Raw genomic sequence first — 24,711 nt, 5'->3', positions numbered from 1 at the left:
GGTTCGAGTACCACGGTAGCCGGTACCGAGAGGGGCGGCTCAGGATGGACCGGAGTAAGACTGAGACTGGAGTAGGACGGCAGGAGCACTGAAGACAGGACTGGAGTAGGACGACAGGAACACTGAAGGCAGGACTGGAGTGGGACAGCAGGAACTCTGAAGGCAGGACTGGAGTAGGACGGCAGGAACACAAGGCAGGACTGGAGTAGGACGGCAGGAACACAAGGCAGGACTGGAGTAGGACGGCAGGAACACAAGGCAGGACTGGAGTAGGACGACAGGAACACTGAAGGCAGGACTGGAGTAGGTAACCAGGAACACGTGTAGCAGGACTGAGAAGCTGCTGTGAGGAGCAGCCGAGACAGGAACTGCAGGAGCAGAGTGTGCACGATGGAGCGAGGCCAGAGTGTCAGGAAACACAACGATCAGGCGCCTCCCTCAGGGGGAAGCGGCCTGATATGGCCCCGTCTGGTCAGCCATTGGTCCAAAGGTGCTTCCGGGTCAGGGCACAGCCGGAGCATAAGAAGCAGGAAGGAGGCGCGGCCGCGGCCTATGGCGCATGCGCAAAGCATGCAGGGAAGGCATCGGTCGCGGGCCTGTCTCAGGTGACCGCCGCGGCTGTCGGGGGGAGAGAGGCTGCGGCGTGGGAGCGGAGGGCGACTGCGGCGTGGGAGAGGAGGCCGGGTGAGTATGGCGGAGCGGTGTAACAACGTCACATGCCGCCAATAACGCACAGCCAGCAAGCCCTGCCCCCGGCTGCCATTGGCCGCGGAGAGGCCGACTGATGCTACACACGCTGAGATGCACAGAGTGAGAGCGCGCCGCGATGACGTCAGTCGCGCGGGTCACGTGTCCATACGGCAGCTGCTGCATGCTACCACCCGCTGAGACAAGCACAGAGGGCGCGCCGCGATGACGTGAGTCGTTCCGCAACATCTGATACTGCCCTTTCCCCAGCTCCGTCCAACTCGCTGCCACTGTAGCTTAGAACGATACGTCCCGTGGACGTATCGTACTAATCTGAAGGCGTTTTTTCGCCTGCCTGTGCGTCATAGACGCCCAGACAGGCGTTAATGCAACCTCTGCCTCTAGTGCTAACTTTCTGCTGATATAACACTGATTGTCAGGGGCATAACAACCGTGGTCGGGAGGTCACAGTTGCGACGGGACCCGGAGTGCTTAGGGGCCCGATCGCGAGTTTGCACTTTGAAGATGAGCTGTGTAGTGGGTGTGTCAGGGGAGTGGACGCCTCTGGGAGCTGCAGCCGCTCATTGGCTGTGCAGCTCCATACTTTGATTGGCTGCCAGGCTGCAATTGGCTTGATGCGATGGCTGTTCTGTGTGCACAGGACCTGTGATGAAGTCACGGGGGGAGGAGTCAGGGGTCACATGATCAGGAGCCTCCGTGTATGCAGGACTCTGCTGTGCTGGTTGTTATGGTGCTGGATGAGGGTAAGTTTATGTGTGGGGTCAGGAGGGGTTTACAGGGTGGATGTAGCAGAGCCGTGTGTGTACAAGGTGTACGGACCGGAGCCGTGTGTGTATGGGGTGTACGGAGCAGAGCTGTGTATGTACAAAGTGTATGGAGCACAGCTGTGTGTGTACGAGGTGAGAGGAGCCATGTGTGTGTATGAGTAGAGCAGAGCCGTGTGTGTACGAAGCGGAGCCGCATGTGTACGAGGTGTACGGAGCGGAGCCGTGTGTGTACAAGGTGTACAGAGCGGAGCTGTGTATGTACAAAGTGTATGGAGCACAGCCGTGTGTGTACGAGGTGAGCGGAGCCGTGTGTTTATGAGGTGAGCAGAGCCATGTGTGTACGGAGCGGAGCCGCATGTGTACGAGGTGTACGGAGAGGAGACGTGTGTGTATGAGGTGTACGGAGCGGAGCCGTGTGTGTATGAGGTGTACGGAGAGGAGCCATGTGTGCACAAAGTGTATGGAGTAGAGACACGTGTGTACGGAGCGGAGCATTGTGTGTACGAGGTGAGCGGAGCCGCGTGTGTACGAGGTGTACGGAGCGGAGCCGCGTGTGTGCGAGGTGTATGAGGTGTGCGGAGCGGAGCCATGCGTGTACGAGGGGTGCGGAGCCGCGCGTGTACGATGTGTGCGGAGCGGAGTCGCGCGTGTACGATGTGTGCGGAGCGGAGTCACGCGTGTTCGAGGTGTGCGGAGCGGGGCCATGCGTGCACGAGGTGTGCAGAGCGGAGCCACGCGTGTACAAGGTGTATGGAGTGGAGATGTGCATGTATTTTGGCATGGGGTACCCATTTGAAAGTTCACACCGGGGCCCATAACTTTGTAGTTACGCCACTGCAGATTGTATTTAAACAGCAAAATACAGCCTAGTAAGTTACACATCACTGGAATCAGGTTTGTTGCCTTTACATCATGCTGCTCTTTGATTACATAACAACAACTCTGCTACAGCCCTGGTCCATTTTAGTCTGCAATCCGTCAAAACATCAACTTATGTATGTTATACAATGAGGCCATGCATATGCATATGCCCCATTTCTTTCCCCGAGCCGAGTCGTCATGGCAGCATACATGATTTGCTTACTATAATTGGATCGCACTCAGCCATTCAAGTCTGTTGGTCCGTGTGAAAAAAATCGGACCACACTTGGATGACATCAAAGTGCTGTCCGATTTTCACGGACTAACAGCTTGAATAAGATGGAGGAACTTTTTTTTCTCTTCATCCAAGAAAAAGGGATACCGCTGTGATCATACTCTGATCAAACTCTGATCGGAGTGTGATTAGCCTAATTGGACAGTTTTTCTTGGATGGAGAACATACAGTCGCATCACCCTAGCCTTAGAGTAAAAATGGATGCCTGGTTATGTTGCAATATACTGTAAAGCTGAAAAAAAAGGCCATTAATTTTCCTATTGGCGAAAGCCCGTCAAGATAACAGACGGATCGGGATCAGACAGAAGAGTGGATGTCCGGAGCAGCAGACAAGCGGTTAAGGCTCTTTTGGTGTATTGGTGCTTTGTTATTGCTGTATACAGCATATCTGATCCTGTTCTTAGCTCAAACTGGAAAATCTATCCGGCTGTCACTGGCAGTACAGTATTATCTATCATGTGGCTGCTTGGCACCCCGAACACAAAACAGAGTGAGTCTGAGACAGGGAATTTGGTCAAGGACTTTCATAGACACACACTGGGAGAAAAAAAAACTTGTCACGATTATTTATGACTGGTTGTGGGCATATAATAGGACACATATAACTGCTGTTCTCTGTCCCCGGCAGATCCGGGCTCCTGTATCCTTGTCATATGCTGGTCTTGGACAGGTTTGCTTTACACATACAATTTCCTTAACAATACCCAACATTTGTGAAATGACAATGACAAATTCGAATGCTGCTGGCTGGAACGTTGCAGCTTGTTCTGAGCGCTGCTCCGGTGTCAATATTCATGAAGCTCCAATACATTGCTCAAAAAGAGACTTTCCTGCACAAAGGCAGGACTTTTTATGTGGCTGTCTCCTATTCTCCGCCATACATCTCTCTTTCTATGGGGACATAAGAGTGGTTGTTTTTCATATCAAAGCCTCATGGACCAATGGACTATTAATAACCTTGGCTAATTCCCTATATGCAGCCTTTACGGTGTTACTAGCGATTTATTATGGCAGGTTGTGATATGATTCACTAGTATTCATGCTTCCTAATCCAAATATGTGCTGGAGCTGGCGGTGCTGGTGGTCTAGACGTGGGTAGGGGCTAATGCCAACTTTCCTGGTTGTCTAGGGTAATTGAGAAATGACTGGCAGCTTCTCTGATGGCCTAGGGCAGGTGAGGGATAAATGCCAGTTCCTCTATTAGTCTTGGATGGTGGAGGGGTGAGCCAAGATAGAAAAGTAGTAGATTCATCCCTATTTAATGGGCTTGTCTGATAAAAAAAAATATCAAACTTCCATAGGGTAAGTGATAAATTATTAATCGGTGGGTACCAATTGGCAGAACTTGGAATTTTTTTTATCTTCGATAGGTCACCTTTATCACCATTACAAAGTGGAGTGGCAAGATGCCCACGGCGCCATTCATTCTTTACGGTGCTATCGGAAAAAGCAGAGCGCACCAGCCTAATAGGGAATGAATGGAGGTGGCGGTCGAGTATGCACACTACCACTCTATTCTAATGGGGATAAAAGTGCCCCCTTCTGTTGATCAGTTCGGGTCCCAGCGGTCAGACCCATAGCAATCAATAAGTGGGCTTCCCTTCTCCCCCACCTTACCCTGGTAAGCTTCCTTGTTTATGTTGGGATATTATATTCTTATATCATGATTTACCAACGCATTTCGTGACAATGTACCCAGCACTAATTTGGAGTGTCTGAATCCTTTATACGGCCATTGGGCCAAATGACTTTATATATTGGAGGGGGGGGTTTGTCCTCCTTGTTTGGTATACTTACATACCGTGGGTGCTATGCTATCCGGGAGGTGTTCCATCTCTATGGGAGGAGTAGGTTATGTTTGGGAGCGTGTCATCTGCATTTTTTGACTGACACATTATTTTTTTTATGATCACATGTAATCTGTAATATTATTGAATAAAGATTTTGATATTTTTATATGCATTTCATTGCATGCTCTAGTTTTTTCTCCTGTATTTCAAAGAGAAATGTAGTGTGTCTGTGAAGGGAGGCCAGGGCTCTGGAGTCCCCGTGTCCACAGCCATGACTACGGCCCTGGCCGACCTTTACACCCACAGGCATGGTTTATGGTCTCTAATGGAAAGCAACTATCCCCGAGCTGTTGCCTCTGAGGTATGTGAACACGCTGCGGATCCAATGCGGATTTGGCCTCTGCGGATCCTCAGCAGTTCCGCAGACAGTGTACAGTACAATGTAAGACTATGGGATTTACAATCCGCTGTGCACATGCTACGGTTTTTTCACTGCGGAAAAGCTGCGGTATTACCGTAAATCCGCAGAAAGAATTGACATGTCAATTCTTTCTGCGGATTCCGTTGCGGTTTGAAACCTATTCCATTGTCCAGGTGTCAAACCGCAGGGGAAAACCACTGGCCAACCCGCAGGTCACTTTACCTGCGGGTCTGCACGGAAAAATCCGCTGGTGAATCCGCAGCGTGTGCACAAAGCCAAAGGATAACATTGTCTAGAATGGCACTGTATGCCGGACACCAACAATTAAAAACAATCTCTGATTATTATGATTCCTCCTCCATAGCAAATTTCAATTTTGGCATTTTTACAATAAGTTTCTCCCTGGCAACCTCCAAATCCAAATGTATTTGTGAGACTGAATGGTGGACCCCAAAGTTGGATGGTGTTCGCTTCATACCATTCCCACTGGTGATGTCCATTAAGCAATGTGATTTCAATCTTGAAATTCAATTCATGAAGCATCGGACAAGCAGTATTTGTTTCCATTTTGCTAAAACACTTTGAGGACTTTGAGGAGTAACCATGTCAGATTTTACTTGCAGTAACCCATCGCAGGGTACAACAGAAACTTCTAGAAACAAACTGCTTACGAAAACTGCATCAGCTCATTACATGTACATGAAAGGAGGTGGCGGAGAACCCCCTTTGCTTCCCCTCTCTCCTATGTGCTGATCCCATGCACTTCACTGTATTAATGTAATGTATGGGCTGAGTTTTCACTGTATAATGTCTGTTATTGTATTGTTGTGTTATTAATGCCGTGACTGCTGTTTCTGTAAGGTGTATACTGTATATTAGAGTTAGGGATAGCAGGAGTAAACTTGGTGGGTGGGGTTGACAGCCCCAGGAGGAGCAGGAAGTGCTCCTTAGTCAGTAGATTGGGCATGTTTGCCCTGTGCAGGTGTGCCGCAACAGCTGGGGCATTGCCAGATCCCATGAGGGGAGAGAATCTGTTGCCCCAGACTTAAGGGCAGCAACCTGGGCATTGCCAGACCCCAGGAGGGGATAGAATCTGCTGCCCCGGACTAAAGACAGTAACACGGGCCTCAGGAATTTGTCAGGGCCCCGCCAAAGGGACTTCAAGCATCCAGATTCCGTCGAAAGGACTACCGCCTCTTTCAGCCGTCGTGGCTGTTGTGGGCACGGCCGTGGACGAAGCTAGGGAGAGAGCAGATAGCAAGTGTTTGTGCTTTATTCATCTCGGTTATTAAAGTTGTTCTCCCTGTAGGACTGCAGCTAGGTATGGATTGCATCTGTCCTACCTATTTCTTTGCAAGGAGTCCGCAACTGTCTGTGTAGCCTTTCTGGCTATAAAATATAGGGGGACCCCATGTCATTTTTTTGGGGGTCCCCCTATTTTAATAGCCAGTAAAGGCTATGCAGACAGCTGCGGGCTGATATTCATAGCCTGGGAAGGGGCCATGGGTATTACAAATATTGGCCCCTGGCCATTGGCTTTCCCCCTCTGGCGCAGAAAATTGTGCGGGAGCCCATGCCATTTTTTTCCGTTTTTTTTTTTTAATTAAACAGATATTGCATTTAAGGCCAGGGTCAAACTTTTGAGAAACTTGCCCGAGTCTCGCACCTCAATACCATGCAGCAGCATGTATTTCTATGCAGCTGAACGCCTCAGTCCGAGTGCATTTTGCATTTTTTGTGCATATTGATGCATTTTTTCCGTGAAAAAAACGCTTTGTGGTAAAAACGCAGCATTGTCATTAAATTCGCGGAAAATTCCGCATTTCTGGCTATTTTCTATGTGTCTGGGGACGCAAGGAAAAAATCACGGCAAAAACGCGCAAAAATCACTGCAAAAACGCGCAGAAAAAAACACGCATTTTCTGGGAAGGAGTCCTGTTTTTATGCAGAAATTTTCTGCATACGTGTGCACATGTAAAGCTGGAGTCAGACACAACGTATAAAAATACAGAGCATATTTTACGGTCGTAATACGCAGAAATGTTCACTAAACAGTGATCCGCACGTCATCCATTGTCAAGGTGTGGCTGCGTATTTTGCGCATGTTAGCATCCGTATGACATCCATATTGCATCCGCATGCTGAGATTTTCTCGCCGGCTTGCAAAATGGACCTATAATGGAGCCCAATGACAGGTTAAAACACAAACAAAAGAATAGATGTAGACACATAGAGTACATTTTATATATATATATATATATATATATATATATATATATATTGTGAGGTAGTGCTGTCATTCAAGGTTGGGGGACACTTGCTTGGCAGCAAATAAATCACATCCGGTATGGGTTTTCCATAAAACCATATCAGTCCGTGAGGTTTATTCACCGTCATAGGCTCTGCTTACACGTGGCCGGTCAGCAGCACATCACACGGTTTCCACAACCATCAGCCCTCCTGACTCAGCATTGCTCTTTGCCACTGAATCTTGCAGTCCTTATCCATTGCTCCCAGCAACAAGGCTACACCACTGCCCGCATTCTCCACCAATTGTGAGGTAGCGCTGTCATTCAAGGTTGGGGGACACTCGCTTGGCAGCAAATAAATCACATCCGGTATGGGTTTTCCATAAAACCATATCAGTCCGTGAGGTTTATTCACCATCATAAACCACAGCAGCAATATACAACAGCGTAGCATCCATTATATAGCTTCACATTACAGCATAGCGTCCATTAAACAGGCTATTTAGCCCCAGGGTTATCTCACCCACGTCAGGGTTCCCATATGGCTGTTTCTCCAGGCTGCAGACATCCACTCACTCCTCAGGGACTCTAAGACGCTGGCCGCCATTACACACACAGGTTGTTAGTGAGGAGATCCTTCTCCTCACGGGACCTTCCAAACTGGACCAATCAGGTCCCAGCATTCACCCCTTGTGACCTACCCTGGCCACCTTATATGGTCCATAGCCACGCCCACTGGGTCACATGGCTATGACCTCATCACAGGTCCTTCACACACTTACAAAGCCTTTTACTATAGGCGTTTTCAGACACACCCCTGGGTGGATTTGTAGGTAACCAGAACTCACCCATCTCTCTAGTTACCTGAAAACTTCTCCCTTACACTTAGAAACAACACCTCAGCAATAATATTGCTGATCACACATACACAAGTCTCCATCTCAAAGCCACCCACTTTGAGATACATAACTATCCTTCAGGATTCTGCCACTCATCCGTTCTCTTGGGACATCCACACAGTGCCCCCTAGTGGACACAGTGGTCATTACACCACAATATATATATCTAATATATAAAGCTCAAAGTGTGTATGTATGTATGTATGTATGTGTGTATGTATGTATGTGTGTATGTCCGGGATAGGCATCCGCACCGTCGCAGCTACAGCCACAAAATTTGGCACAGTCACACGTCTGGACCCCAAGAGCGTCCTAAGCTATGTTGTGAGGCGAAATTTTAACCCCGCGCGTTCCAATTCACCAAACAATTTTGCCCCTATCTACATACTGGGGAAAAAGTGTGTGCGGTCAAGCCCCGCCCCTCATTATGATGTCATAATGGTTGACTATGAGATGGAGGTTGTGTGATGGGTATATGGGCACTGGACTATGGGATGGAGGATATGTATGATGGGTATATGGGCACGGGACTATGGGATGGAGGATATGTATGATGGGTATATGGGCACGGGACTATGGGATGGAGGATGTGTGATGGGTATATGGGCACGGTACTATGGGGTGGAGGATGTGTGATGGGACTATGGGATGGAGGATGTGTGATGGGTATATGGGCACTCGACTGTGGGATGGAGGATATGAATGATGGGTATATGGGCACGGGCCTATGGGATCGTGGATAAGTATGATGGGTATATGGGCGCGGGACTATGGGATGGAGGATAATTATAATTTGTTATAACTAACCACAGTTAGTTACTATACCCGGGCAGCGCCGGGCTCTTCAGCTAGTATATATATATATATATATATATATATATATATATATATACATACACACATGTCATTGAGACACACATATACAGTTGTGGCCAAAAGTATTGACACCCCTGCAATTCTGTCAGATAATACTCAGTTTCTTCCTGAAAATGATTGCAAACACAAATTCTTTGGTATTATTATCTTCATTTAATTTGTCTTAAATGAAAAAACACAAAAAGAATTGTCCTAAAGCCAAATTGGATATAATTCCACACCAAACATAAAAAAGAGGGTGGACAAAAGTATTGGCACTCTGCGAAAAATCATGTGATGCTTCTCTAATTTGTGTAATTAACAGCACCTGTAACTTACCTGTGGCACCTAACAGGTGTTGGCAATAACTAAATCACACTTGCAGCCAGTTGACATGGATTAAAGTTGACTCAACCTCTGTCCTGTCTGTGTCCTTGTGTGTACCACATTGAGCATGGAGAAAAGAAAGAAGGCCAAAGAACTGTCTGAGGACTTGAGAAACCAAATTGTGAGGAAGCATGAGCAGTTTCAAGGCTAAAAGTCCATCTCCAAAGACCTGAATGCTCTTGTGTCTACCGTGCGCAGTGTCAGCAAGAAGTTTAAAGCCCATGGCACTGTGGCTAACCTCCCTAGATGTGGATGGAAAAGAAAAATTGACAAGAGATTTCAACGCAAGATTGTGCGGATGTTGGATAAAGAACCTCGACTAACATCCAAACAAGTTCAAGCTGCCCTGCAGTCCGAGGGTACAGCAGTGTCAACCCGTACTATCCGTCGGCGTCTGAATGAAAAGGGACTGTATGGTAGGAGACCCAGGAAGACCCCACTTCTTACCCCGAGACATAAAAAAGCCAGGCTGGAGTTTGCCAAAACTGAAAAAGCCTAAAACGTTTTGGAAGTATGTTCTCTGGTCAGATGAGACAAAAGTAGAGCTTTTCGGGCAAAGGCATCAACATAGAGTTTACAGGAGAAAAAAAGAGGCATTCAAAGAAAAGAACACGGTCCCTACAGTCAAACATGGTGGAGGTTCCTTGATGTTTTGGGGTTGCTTTGCTGCCTCTGGCACTGGACTGCTTGACTATGTGCATGTCATTATGAAATCAGAAGACTACCAACAAATTTTGCAGCATAATGTAGGGCCCAGTGTGAAAAAGCTGGGTCTCCCTCAGAGGTCATGGGTCTTCCAGCAGGACAGTGACCCAAAACACACTTCAAAAAGCACTAGAAAATGGTTTGAGAGAAAGCACTGGAGACTTCTGAGGTGGCCAGCAATGAGTCCAGACCTGAATCCCATAGAACACCTGTGGAGAGATCTAAAAATGGCAGTTTGGAGAAGGCACCCTTCAAATATCAGGGACCTGGAGCAGTTTGCCAAAGAAGAATGGTCTAAAATTACAGCAGAGCATTGTAAGAAACTCATTGATGGTTACCGGAAGCGGTTGGTCGCAGTTATTTTGGCTAAAGGTTGTGCAACCAAGTATTAGGCTGAGGGTGCCAATACTTTTGTCTGGTCCATTTTTGGAGTTTTGTGTGAAATGATCAATGTTTTACTTTTTGCTTCATTCTCTTTTTTGTTTTTTCATTTAAGACAAATTAAATGAAGATAATAATACCAAAGAATTTGTGTTTGCAATCATTTTCAGGAAGAAACTGAGTATTATCTGACAGAATTGCAGGGGTGTCAATACTTTTGGCCACAACTGTACATACAGTAAACCATTTCATTTCATTTAGTTTTTTATATGTCTTTGACTAATAATTAGATTAGGGTTTGTGTGCAAAATTTGGGACGTCTAGGTGTTAAATTAAGGGGTTAATTCATTGAAAAAAATTGCGTGGGTTCCCTCAGTAATTTCACAACCGGAGAGGGAAAGCCAGTGAGTGAGGGCAGATATTAATAGCCTTGAGAGGGACCATTGTTTTTGGCCCCCCCAGCTACAAAAATCTTCCCCCAGACACCCCAGAAAAGGCACATCTATAAGATGCTCCTTTTCTGGCACTTAGCCTCTCTATTCCCACTGCCCTGTAGCGGTGGATAATGGGATAATAATGGGTTAATGTCACCTTGCAATTGCCGGATCGTGCCACATGGCCTTCAGTTTCTTTCGGTTTTCGCCCGATCCTGCTAAATGTTTCATTCCGGCCTCTGGAAAAAACGTCTCTAGTAACGTTTTTTGTCTGCGGCGAAAAACCGGACAGCGCCTTTTTTTTTTTTGCTATAATGGAAGCCTATGGGTGCCGGAATGCGCCGGATTCGGCCACCGGATCCGTTTTTTTAAGTCTGCTCATGCTCAGATCCAATTGACCAACCCACAGGAAACAGATATAAACCTGCTCGACAGATCCGGCAGAAAAACAGATCCGTTTCTTCAGTTCTCCAAAATTTACGCCGGATCTGGTTTTTTAACAAATAAACGGATCCTGCCTGTCGGAAAAAAACTAATGTGTGAAAATAGCCTAAGACACCTATCCATTATTAACCCTAGAATAGTAAAGGGTTAAAAAAACACACAGACATTAATTAAAAATTCTTTTAATGAAATGAAAACACCAAGTTTTTGACCAAATTTATTCATCTGCTAATCCATAAAAAAAAACCATGGTCCTGTAAAAAAAATAAAACAAAAAAGCAACAATATATATACCTCTCCGCTGGTCAGTCAGGTCCCCCACTGCAATCCATCAGAAGGGGTTAACTGGTTTACAATGGGAGATGTGCTAATGCGACCAGCCCCGCTGTAAACGACTTCCAGAATGAATTGGTTCATCTCTGCGCAGTCTCCTGGCTGACCGGACATGAACTAATGAGCGTGGGAAAGTTTCTGAACTTTTTCCCACGCTTATCAGTTCACCTCAGGTCATCCAGGCAACTCCGCGCAGCCTCACTGACATCAGCGGTAGTCAGTGAGGCTGCGCTGAGTCCCCTGGGTGCCGGCGCCATGACAGGCTACATTGTTTGGTCCGCAGTGGGACCGCTGCGCAGAGAGATGCCGTGCGCTTTGTAACTGCCAGAGAGAGGTGCAGTGCGCTCAGTGACTGTGAGTACCATGCAATTGCAAAGGAGGGAGAGATGGGTACCGGACAGACTCCTGCGGCCTTCCCAGCCATTTCCTTCACACCTGTTTCAGTTTGCCTCTGGGAGTGCTGTGGCCCTGTTTGCTTTGGCCACACTTGTTTATGGACTAGGGGCTCAGCGGAAGGTACTGGAGACCGACCGCTGCCGCCAGAAGACGGACCACTGTTTAAAGGACCCCATCCGAGGACGTTCCCCCTGAACTCTGCCGGTTCTACAACCCCTGTGGGATAAACTGCTGCAGAGGATCATACAGGACACGATAAGTGCTTTCATTGAACTACTCTCGTTTTATGTTTATTACTTCTACCATTTACTCTTTAAGGGTCATTCCATGGTAACTTACATTACATTCACAAGCCAAAAACTGAGTTAATAATGGCTACAGACTGTTCTTTGAAGGCAGGCACAAAAATGAGTGAATGTATACTGTATATTAAACTATTCTCAATAGATTTCAACACAGTTTGAATTTTCAAGAATACAAATTAAATACAATATACAGTGTTATTACTTGGTAACTTACGTTTCAACACACTGTAGTAACTTACGTTACAAAGCTGATGGTAACTTACGTTATAATACCATTAGTTCATATGAGAAGTAAACTTATTGTAACGTAAGTTACTAACTGTGTTATAACTTAAGTTACCATGGAATGACCCTTTAACCATTTACCTCCCTGCCAGGAGTGAAAAAAATCTGTTCTATTAAATTGTTACATCTTGATAACTCTGCCTGTCACTGCAACCTGCTTACATACTGCACTGTACATGTGGGGTCAAACTCTAGATGAAGAGATTCACTGTGAGGATAACATGCTCACGGTGAACCACTTGGGCGGGCGCTCCTTCTGCCTGTTCAGGCTGAACTTCATACACCGGCCCATCAGAGCCTACTCATCGTGTCACTCAATGCGGGGTTTGCTCCCATCGGCTTTTTTGAGTTTTCCCCGGGGTCGCTTGTTCCGGACCAGCACCTGATCCCCGGGTCTGAGAGCTGTCCCTCGGATAGGTGGCACTTCATGATGCTTGAGTTCTGGGAACTTTGCCTGTACCAGCCGACGGAGAGTCTGCAGTTGATGCCGGTGTTCTCGAACCCAGGAAGACACCCCGGTCCGTGGGTAGTCCTCCAACGGGGCAAATTCCAACTCGGTGATCACTCGGCCCCTTCGGTCAAACAGCACGGTATACTGAGTGAACCCCGTTGTACTGTGCACTCGGTTATTGTACACCCACGCCAGCTCAGCCATGAACTCAGGCCACCGTGTCTTCCGATCTTCCTCTAAAGTGCGTAGCATCTGGATCAGTCTCCGGTTGAAGCGTTCATAGGTCCCATTCCCCTGAGGATGGTAAGGAGTAGTTCTGGATTTCTCACTCGGGTACAAACGGTGTAATTCTTCCATTGCTCACCCCTGGAAGCAGGTGCCCTGGTCGGAATGGATCCTGTTTGGACAGCCGTAAACGCGGTTGAAATCCGGCAGATGGCCTGCACTGCTGATTCGATGGTCTGGTCTCTGGTTGGGGTTATCACATCAAACTTTGGGAAATGGTCGGTCATTACCAGGCAATGTTCATATCCAAGATGCATCGGGCCTACAGTCAAGTCATTGATCATTAGAACCTCCAAGGGAGCAGAGGTCACGATGGTCTGTATAATAACGTGCTGTAAGATGAATGCAGCACGTTATCAGCAAATCCTGGAGGCAAATTTGCAATCATCAGCCCAGAAGCTAAGCATGGGATGTACTTATACGTTCCAACATGACAATGATCCAAAACAAGTCCAAGTCGACCTGTCATTGGCTACAGCAGAATAAAGTGAAGGTTCTGGAGTGGCCATCTCAGTCTCCTGACCTCAGTATCATTGAGTCAAAGTGCACCGTTCATGCTAGATAGCCCAGGAATTTATAGGAACTGGAGGCTTTTTGACAAGAAGAGTGGGCAGCTTTACCATCTGAGAAAAGAACCTCATCTACAACTACCACAAAAGACTTCAAGCTGTCATTGATGTTAGAGGGGGCAATACACGGTATTATGAAATGGGTATGTAAACTTTTGCTTAGGGTCATTTGGATGCTTTGGGTTGTCATTAAAAGGAGAAAACACAGTAGTTTGACAATAAATGGCTTCACCCAACCACTAACCATAAGCGGAGAAAAAGTTTTGATGCTATCATTCATATTCTCTGAAAAAAGGCCAAGAAAGCAAAAATTCTGCCGGGGTATCTAAACTTTTGAGCACAACTGTATTCAATCTATTTGCGAAAGATATGACATTTTTGTGGCTTCACCTTCAGGCCATGGCTCTGTAACCAACTTAGCACTTGTTCAAACCGCCGGAGGTGTTCTTCAAAGGTGGGCGTGTAAACGATGATATCGTCAAGATAAATCAGTGTGGCCTCAAAATTCAAATCCCCAAGGTATCTCTCCATCAAGTGCTGGAACGTTCCGGGAGCTTTTGTCAGGTCAAAAGGCATACGGTTGAACTGAATAGTCCCATGGGCAATACAAACGCCGTCTTTGGCCGATTATGTTCAGCCATGGGCATCTGCCAGTACCCGCTAGCCAGATCAAGGGAAGAAAGGTACTTCGCCTGTCCCAAGGTCGATAGCGACTCCTCAAGTCTTGGTAACGGATAGGAGTCCCGCACCATACAGGCATTCAGCCGTCTGTAATTGACACCGAAACGCAAGGTCCCATCTTTTTTTTTCGGACCAGAACAATGGGAGCCGCCCAAGGACTCTGACTTTCTCATATCACTCCACTCTGCAACATGTGAGCTAACATCTCTTTCACTTCTTAGTACATCTGGGGAGGTATCTGTCGGTATCTTTTTCGAACTGGTGCTGTACACCACGCAGGGATTTCATGAGCGATGGTCTGTGTGCAAACAAAGTCAACTTCATGGCAGGCAAAAACCTCTTGATAACGCTCTAACACATATTCCACTTGCTGCACCTGCTGGGGTGATAGTCCGGTCAATTCAGCTGGCATCTGCTCCAAGATCCTATGACCCTCCTTCGTGCTACCAGGCGGTGGTTACGGTGTCATTGTAACTGCTAGAGTCCAGGGATCTCCCCACACGACAGCCAGTTGTACCGCTTCGGGTCGCATTAACTTCTCTGGCATTCCCAGTATCTGGGCCACTTCTCTCTTAGGTAGGAGGGTGAGACTGTCTTTCCCCAGTTTGACGTACTGTACTACAACGTTGCCATCTTGTACTGTGGCTAGTGTCCGGCTACGAGCAGTCCAGGGGGCACTTGATCCACTGATGTTGGCTCTATTTACACTTCCACCCCCTCAAGGGGAGTACAAGCTCATACTGGCAACGTGAGCACTGTCTGACCGGGCAGTAGGGTAAGTTTAGCAGCGCAGGAACCATCACCTTCCCCAAGACTTTCCTTCCTCTGATGTCTTCTGAGCTTGGGCAGCTCGGATCAGTTGCTGAAACACCTTCCACTGAGGGGTTTGGGGTTCCATTTGTTAAAAAAAGGCCCTCATGGCTCATTGATCAGAAGCTGTCCCATCTCTTTCAGCACATTTATTCTGAGAGTCATTACGGGCCCACAACTGACATTTCCAGCGACTAAAATGACCCCTTTACGGCCTACATCCTTCCCGCACACTCTGACCACCCCGGCAACCTGAATGGGCAATTGGTTGGCTGCTGTCAATCTAATTACTGGCCCCCACTCTGGCCACTATACTTCTGGGAAGTGTTGTCTGAAGTAAGCTTCCGGCATGGTGGTCAGCTGCGAACCGGTGTCAATCAAGCAGTGAACAGCTCGCCCATTTACTTCAGCCCAGACAGTAGGGCTCGCAGAAACTATACCTTCGTGATTTCTTCCTCCTCTCCTCTGTCTTTCAGTCTCTGGGCTGTGTCCCTCAGTCATGGAACCCACTAGTTTAATGGCTGCCATCCTCTGCTCGCACAACCTCGAGCGAGAGTAGTGTCCTGTCTTTCCACATCTGTAGCAAGTCGGGTCCCCTCCGAATGAAGGGCAGGACCCTACATCACTCTTAGCTCTTGGTGAGGGGGCTGCACTCGATGGTTCTTGAGCCAGAGCAGGGGCTCTTCTGAAGCTGGACCATTCACTCCGCATTTCTTGTATCTCCCTCCGGATCTCTCGGGATCACTCAGGTTCGGCTGTGGGCAGAGTAGGTACTTCTTTGCTCCGAACCATCCCTGCTAGAGCCGCCACCTCCTTTTCCTGTTCTCTCACGCACGCTTCCGCCCCTACTTCTAGGAAGGTCATATGTGGGCTAGTGCGTAGATGTTCTCGCAAAGCCTGCTTAAGCATGACATCCCTGAGACCCAACACAAACTGATCTTTCAATATCCTATCAGGGGGCCCCACTCCCATGGTCCCCACATCATCCCTTTTAGTGATGTGTGCATGCACCTCCTGCAACTCATTGATATATTGCGTCACCGTCTCACCCTCTCGCTGAATGCGGTGAAACAATCGCATCTACAACTCTCCCACATCAGTGGGGTCATTATGCATTTCCTCCAGGATCTGCACCACCTTTTCCAACATATCCCACTCGTGGGGGGTGCGTAACATAACAGAGTACCAGGCCTCACCATCCAGGGTCATTAAAGCTATCTCAGCCTACATAGCAGGGGTCATGGGGTGCATCCGCAACATGCTCTTAACCCTCTCAGTTCAGTTCCACAACATCAGATTATTCCCCATGAACTTTGGGAGATTGCTAAGCATGGCCCCCAATGGCAAGCTAGACCTCAGGGCACTCAAGGTGGACTGGTCTGCAGGGTCTGTGTCCAAGGACTGCATTCTGCCGACTATGCCAAATGTAACACAGGTAAACAGATGCAGTGAAGCACAGAGCAGGGGTTAACAATTACTCCCTTTATAAGTACAGGGGTAACCTCCTCGCAGGGAGCAACCAGGAATAAACAGGTAAAGAATGAGGGGTAAACAAGGAAAGAGTAATTCAAAATGACAGTCTAAAGATTAGTTCCACTTAGCGTGACTTGGTTGTCCGTTTCTTTTCCTGAGTCAGACGGTTGGTTGGTTGCCGGCTGACGCCGGTGCTGAGTTCCTCCGGCTTCTCTGCCTAACAATTTGGTCCCACTTCTAGCGGCAGTGGGAGGTCACCGGTCTTACCCGCTGAGCCCCTAGTCCATTATACTGCAGTTCAGCAGAGTGGAGTCCACAGCAATCCTCCACTCGGCATGCGTTCCTCCGCACACCCGCCAAAACCTGGGAATCCTCGCTGTACCCAGCCATGATTGCTCCTATGCGGCCTATCTTTCCCTGCAGCCTGGCGCCTGTCCTCCCTGACTCTTCTCTCTGGCAAGAAGACCCTCTCTTTTCCTGCGCAAACCCTTTTATATTTCCCAGGCTCGACATGCCCTTTTTTTACACAGGTTAAGGGTCTGCTCCGTCTCGAATTTCTTTCCCCCCTACAACAATAGGTTCGGCCCCAGCAGTTCCGGACCAGGTGCCCTGTCAGCACACACAGCCCGCTCTTGTCCTCTACACACTCAGTAGCACCCAAAGGATTGAAGGTATTGTATCTATATGGAATCTTGCCTGTACATTGTTGATCATCATACGACTCACACACAAACGTCTCATACTCGAAAAACAAGAACAAAACCCGATAGCAAATATTGTGACCCTCGACCCTCTGCACATCTGTTCTTGCAGACACATCATGGTACATATTTGCAATGTATGGATACACCATATGTATTCTGCTTCTTTGAATCTATTTTGGCACCAGCTGAGTTAAAACCATTCAGAAGCTTTTACCACACAAAGAATATTTTTTTTCTTCTGCTGAATGCTTACTTAATTATACACTGATCTAAATAAAACACTCGACAAATCTGCATGCAAATCTCTTCTTAAAAAGTGAAATCTGATCACCGTCAAAAAAAGAAGAAAAAAAAGACGTAGCCACTGGCTCTGCAAATGTTCTTGCGAGAAAGCGCCTTTGGATATATTTTAATTTTTATGCAAATGAGCACTATCTATTTCTCGTGGTTTGTCATCATTAGCTGTTGCTCAGTTTGAAGAAATGCTGATGTAGGACATCATCTAATACGAGGATTGTGCACTGAAGCACAGTGAAGGGGAGAGGGAGAGAAGCCATCACTCCTGCAGCATTTCAGAAGACATTTGGCTGAAGACAATAACTGTTCTTAGACATTTGGTGAAGCATCTGCTTCCCGGCTGTATGATTCCAGAGCGGAGCGTGTGCTGCTCCTAGTAATTCTCCACATCATCCTCCCTGGAGGTGACACAGGTATAAGCAAGAATACATTAATAAAGCTGCACCATATCAACATGTTAAACCGAGCTTCACTTTTATCAACAATGACTGACACATCCTTAGGCCGGTTTCACACGTCCTAATATTTCCAGTCCTGGAAAAAACAGTACCAGAGATATCTATGTCCGTGTGTACGTGTGTGTAATACTTGTAGCATGCGTGTGGCAACCGTGTGCCGCCTGTGTGCTGTATCAGTACCACGAGAATCGGCGCCTGAAACGCAGCAGTACAGTTAGCGCTGTTTCCTAGCGCCGAGGGCTGAAGACTGTTCGCATCATTGCCTCCAGCTCTGCCAGCAATCAGCGAGACCAGGGGAGAATGATGAGAAATATATTCAACTGATAACAGTGACAACAGTATGTGGCTGATAGGACTATCACTACCATCAGCCTACACCTGCTGCCGCTACTGAGAGCAGGCGGTGCCAAGATGCGTATGTCAAGGCTGAGAACCACTGGTGAATGAGCTGCTGCGAGCTCGACATCAGTGACTAGCGGAGACCCCATCGAGGTTACAGCAGGTCACTGAAGCTGTGTACCCAGCCGGGCTGAACTGCGATAACGTCAGCATCATGAGAAAAAGTCAATGAGTTCACCGCAGATCAGTTCAGTGCGTTCACCATAGATCTTTGATCTGTGGTGAACTCACTGAGCTAAACCGACGCGACTGATGCATCTTGGCACCATCCAGGTGGAAAACTATTAATACCCAGACATGGATTATGGCGTGGGACAGAACATCAGATGGGTGAAGGATATGGTTGTTTTTTTATTTTTCGTTTATTACAGAAGATGAGAGGGATTCAGTGGAATGGACGTTAGGTGAGTATAACTGTGCTTGTTATTTTTAAATAAAAATGGAAAGCATTTTTTTTTTATTTAAAAGAAAAAATAAAATAAAAGAATTTATTCTGGATGTGTCTTTATTTACAACACTACTATACAATTAATAATGGAAAGTTGTCTTATAGACACCTCTCCATTTCTAAGCCATGTGCTTGATGTCACCAGACAATTAAAAGGTGACATCAACCCCACAAATATAAACCCCACTTGCCACTGCTACAGGGCAAGTGGGAAGAGCCGGGCAAAGTATCTAATAAATATGCCTTTTCTGGGCAGCTGCGGGCTGCTATTTTTAGGCTGGGGTAGGTCAATATCCATGGCCTCTTACCAGACTAAGAATCCTAGCCCCCAGCTTTAGCAAGGCTGGTTGTTAAAAATGGGGGGACCCCCCCCCCCCCGCAGTTTTTTAAAGATTTATTTAAATAATTTAAAAAAAAGCTTGGGGACCCCTCTATTTTTCATACCCAGCCTTGCAAATGCTGCCAGTTGAGGGTTGCAGCCTCCAGCTTTCAGTTTTGCCTGACTGGTTAACAATAATACAGGGGGAACCACACCAGGTTTTTTATTTATTTATAGTGCAGCCGGCAGCTGATGAATACCCCCAGGCTTGGACTGGCCCACAGGGTAACAGGGGAATCCTCCGGTGGGCCCCTGTGCAGATCTGGGCCCCCAACCCCACTATATGGATAATACTTTGCATAATTCACTTGATTTACTCTGTACAGAAAAAAGCAGCATCTCATCATTCATTAACCAAACTACCTAGCTTATTATGTAGAGATATAGGTACATTTGTGAATGAGGGGAGTGTAATATCTGTATGCAGGTGAAAAGTGGGCCCCTCAAAGTTAATTTTACTGGTGGGCCCTTGGCACCCCAGTCCGACACTGAATACCCCCATTAGCCTCCGCCTGCTGTCACTCTTATTAGTGGCAGCAGGTTTAGGCTGATGGGAGTAATAGTCCCTTCAGGCGCCGCTTGAGGTCACTGTTATCAGTTGAATATAACGCTGATCATTCTCCCCTGCTCGTGCTGATCGCCAGCAGAGCACGGAAGAATGATGCGAGCAGTCTTCAGCACCTGGGGCCAGGGAGCAGCGCTAATGCGGGCGCTGGTATGTGTCACACGGATGACATCCCTGTGTGTCATCATCTGTGTGTGGGACGTTTTACTGCCCATGCTACTGATAAAAAACAGACATGTCAGCGTATTTTGCATATGGACCTATGATCCGTGTAAACACACTGACATGTACATAGACCAATTCACTTGAATGGATCTATGCATGTAAGTGTCTCCGGTATTTGTGAAAACTGTCACGTACGGGACAAACTGACGTCTGAGAGAGGCCTTACTTGGTATAATACAATTTTATATATACAGTGGGGAAAGTAAGTATTTGATACACTGCCGATTTTGCAAGTTTTCCCTCCTACAAAGAATGGAGAGGTCTGTTAATTTTTATCATAGATACAATTCAACTGTGAGAGACAGAATCTAAAAATAAAACCAGAAAATCACATTGCATGATTTTTAAACAATTATATTGCATTTTATTGCATCAAATCAGTATTTGATCACCTACCAACCAGCAAGAATTTTGGCTCTACCAATACCTGTTAGTTTTTCTTTAAGAAGCCATCCTACTCTGCAATCATTACCTGTATTAATTTGAACTCATTAACTGTATAAAAGAGACACACTTCACACACTTAATGAATTAAACTCCAAACTTTCTACCATGGCCAAGACCAAAGAGTTGTCTAAGGACACCAGGGACAAAATTGTAGACCTGCACAAGGCTGGAATGGGCTACAGACAATAGGCAAGCAGCTTTGTGAGAAGGCAACAACTGTTGGCACAATTAGAAAATGGAAGAAATACAACATAACTGTCAATCTTCCTCGGTCTGGGGCTATTTGCAAGATCTCGCCTCGTGGAGTAAGGATGATTCTGATAAAGGTCAGGAATCAGCCCAGAACTACAGATGAGGACCTGTGGAGCGGGACAGCAGCGGTGACGATGTGTGCTTCAGACTATGAGGACCTGAAGCACGTGACTGCTGGGGGCGTGACCTAAGCTCCACAGAGCTAGGAGCTGCTGGGAAACTCCTAGAAAGGTAACTACGGAACAAGTTACCAAGGGGCATAGACAGAGACAGAAACCAGATCAAGCCGAGGTCAAAGCACGAGATAGCAGGACAGTACCAAAGGGTTAGACAGAGCGAATAGTCAGGACGTAGCGATAGATCAGAAAACCAGAACGGGAAATGGACGGTACAATAGGGACAAACCGTAACGGAGTAACAATAGCCAAGCCAGGAGGTCAGAACCAGAAAAGACAATTGTACCAAAACGAGAGACAGAGTTCAGAGTGAGGGGACAGACCGGGTCATACATGGGAATCAAACAAGCAATGCAGTATCCACGCACACCAGGGGGGTCAGACACACAGCCAGAATAACAGTATAGCTGACAGGGAATCCTAGTTTGGAGTGAGTATAAATGCCCCTCCCAGATCCAAAGAGAGGCCGGCAAAAGTTAACCCTGTGAGAACAGAACATTAACCATGTCCTAACCATGACACATACCTTGGGGGTGCTTTTCTTCAAAGAGGACAGGATGACTGCACCATATTGAAGGGAGAATGGATGGGGTCATGTATCGCGAGATTTTGGCTAACAGAACCTCTTTCGCTCAGTAAGAGCATTGAAGATGGGTCATGGTTGGGTCTTTCAGCATGACGATGACCCGAAACACACAGACATCATAACTAAGGAGTGGCTCTGTAAGGCTGGAGTCACACTAGAGAGGAATACCGACGATTGCTATGCGAGAAAACATCGCATAGCACTAAGACCATTGTTAATCTATGGGGCAGCTTCTATCACTGTTTTTTTCTCAGCCGTATTAAACGTGCGAGTGAAATCACATCTTGCTGCAATATGCACCGTATCTTGGCTGAGACTCGCCAATGCAAGTCTATGGGTGCGAGAAAAAAACGGACACCACACGGACCATGCGTGTGACTTGTGAGAAATACGCAAGCATTTTCCAGGTGACAGGAAATTGAATCATCCATTATCAGGAAGCTTTGGCATGCAAATTTCCCTGTCAACCTCTAGAAAAATCCAGGAAACACACCTCCACAGAGTGTAGCAGCAAGGCAAGACACATCAATGTCGAGATGCTGATAGTTCTGGTCCAGGAGAGACCAGAACTTTGGGACCAAAGTGATGCACATTATGAGGACTGTGCACGTAAGGACACAGCATGTATGAGAATCTGTTGCCAAATGTTCCCCGATTTTGAGGAGCAACCTCGTGAGGTCCAGCAACAAATTAGTAAGTACAATCATAAAAAAAAGTAAAGTTTAACTTGAGTTAACAAATTACCCTAACCACATCATATGTGATGTGTTTAGTAATATGTGGGATATTTCAGACTATACACATGCTAAAAGTAGCAGCCACATTACACTAAAGTTACACAAAAATTAGCGTATAGTTTTTTAGTTGCTGTAATCTTTTCTTTAAGGTTGTGCCATATTCTATGTATTTATTTACCTTTTTTGGATATATTCTGGTGCTGTGAATTTGCAATTCTGCATGATTTTATTTTTTGGAATACTTTTTTAGGTTCCCCCTACTGAGTATTCTGATGTAATATGTTTTGGGTCTTGTAATTTTCTTTAAAAAAAAAACATTTATTAATAAAACTTTAAACTTTATTGGAAATCGTGGTTCTCTTCATGTGGACTGCTGTCTAATCATAGCTAGACTTCTTGTTGTGTGCACATTACACTGAAGCCTACATGTTGGAAGCCACACAATGTGATTGATAGTTAATACATTTCTTGTGTTTCTTTGCAGTGACTGATGTCACTAGACACTGGCGGAGTTGCCGGGACTAGTACTGGTGGGTACGGCAGCATTGGGGCCGGAGTGGCGATGCAGCCCCCCAAAAAAAGAAAGTACCTGTACTATGACAGGCTAAATTTTCTGGCACTGGTGATGGGTCTCAGACCGTAAGTGCATGCATGACACCACATCTTTTACACATGCTCTTTAAAGGCATATTTTAATATCATACTTTGTGTTTTACAACAGAACGGACTCTAACCTAACAGAGAGGGAAATTACTTTGAACTCTGAGGTCAACATTGACCCAGTTGTGAAGGTGACGAAGTGGCTGGCCCATCTTCAGCACCAACAAGCAGCACCCATCCACCACCACCAGCGTCTTCAGCCACACAGGAGGCAAACCCAGAGTATGAGGACCGAGCACACAGCAGCAGTCCAACCATGCCTATGGATATCTCACCCCAGCCTTCTGCAAACCCACGCCGTGAGGAGCGCAGGAGGGAGCTTTCCACCACTGGCAACAGGAGACAAGTGGACACTGGGGTGTTGAACTATCTGTCCAGGACTGTGAATGACGATGGGGAGGGAGTGTACTCACGCAGTCTGGCATGCTACTTGCGGCCCATTTGGCGTGAGGTGAGGCTGCGGGCCAGAGGTGCCATCCAAATCCTCATAGATGTATGCACACTCTCAAACAACCCTAATCCTGTTTTTCTGTTCCTGGAAAGGTGGCAAATGTCACCAAATAACCTTCCGCAGATACCAGGAATCCGAGAAGAGCAGGCAGGAACAGTCACTGCACCACCTCCTCCACATATGGTACCGCAGTCACCGGCCGCCCCAACCCAACATCAGCCCCAACCTGGGCAGCATTATGAGTATATGCAATGCCCGCTAGAGCAGAGGAGTACTCGGTCCGGGCCAGTCAGTTCCCCATGGGATGTCACGGCAGCAGTGACCCGGTCCGTGGCCCTGGGCGTCCAATAAAATGTAAGGGGGAAAGTTTATAGGGCATTAAGTCGTGACGCCACCAGTGATGTTTGGCAAAAGACAGCAAACGCTGTGATTCAGGTTCACTGGGGCGGATGGTGACGCAGCAGAGTTGTTACAGCTCTCCATGGGTAGAGCAGGCCCCAGGGCAGTTATAGGCAGTGGTGGATTATAATGAGGTCAATATGGGTGGTAGCCCAGGACCCAGTCATGTGGGGGGGGCCCACCAGCCCAGGGTAAATTGCCTCATTATAATTCGCAACCATAGCTCCCAACCGTCCGGGATCTGGCGGGACAGTCTTGATTTTGTTTACCTGTCCCGTTGTCCCAGGCAGGAGCTTATTTTCCCTGCATTGCACTGAGCCACTACACCCTTCCATGCACCGACCCCATCCTCGCCCTCCCAGACACCCACCAGCCACCACAGCCCCTCACTGATAAATCCCTGCTCTGTGCGCACAAGGCCTGTGATGAGGTCACAGGAGGGGAGGAGTCAGGCGTCACATGATCTGGGGTCTCTGGCTGAGGTGCAGTACCTCTGTGGTGACTGGACCCTCAGGGGCGCCACATACCCCCAGTAAAACACAGCACGTCCGCGAGCTGGAACAGAGTAAAACAGATATTAAAACATGCAAATAATTTTCTGAAATGCATTTCAATGAGTAAAACAGTTAAACAGGTAACGCTTTCATCCCTTTATGGGAGGTACTTTTTACTTGAACGCTGCATATACCAGAAATATAAAACATAGCATTACTCTAAATAAAAACTTTCTCAATTAAGTTCAGC

The sequence above is a fragment of the Dendrobates tinctorius genome, unplaced genomic scaffold, assembly GCF_039654945.1.
Source record: "Dendrobates tinctorius isolate UK_male_01 unplaced genomic scaffold, ASM3965494v1 ptg000065l, whole genome shotgun sequence".
In the NCBI taxonomy this organism is placed as follows: Eukaryota; Metazoa; Chordata; class Amphibia; order Anura; family Dendrobatidae; genus Dendrobates; species Dendrobates tinctorius.
Note: the sequence above shows the minus strand (reverse complement) of the source record.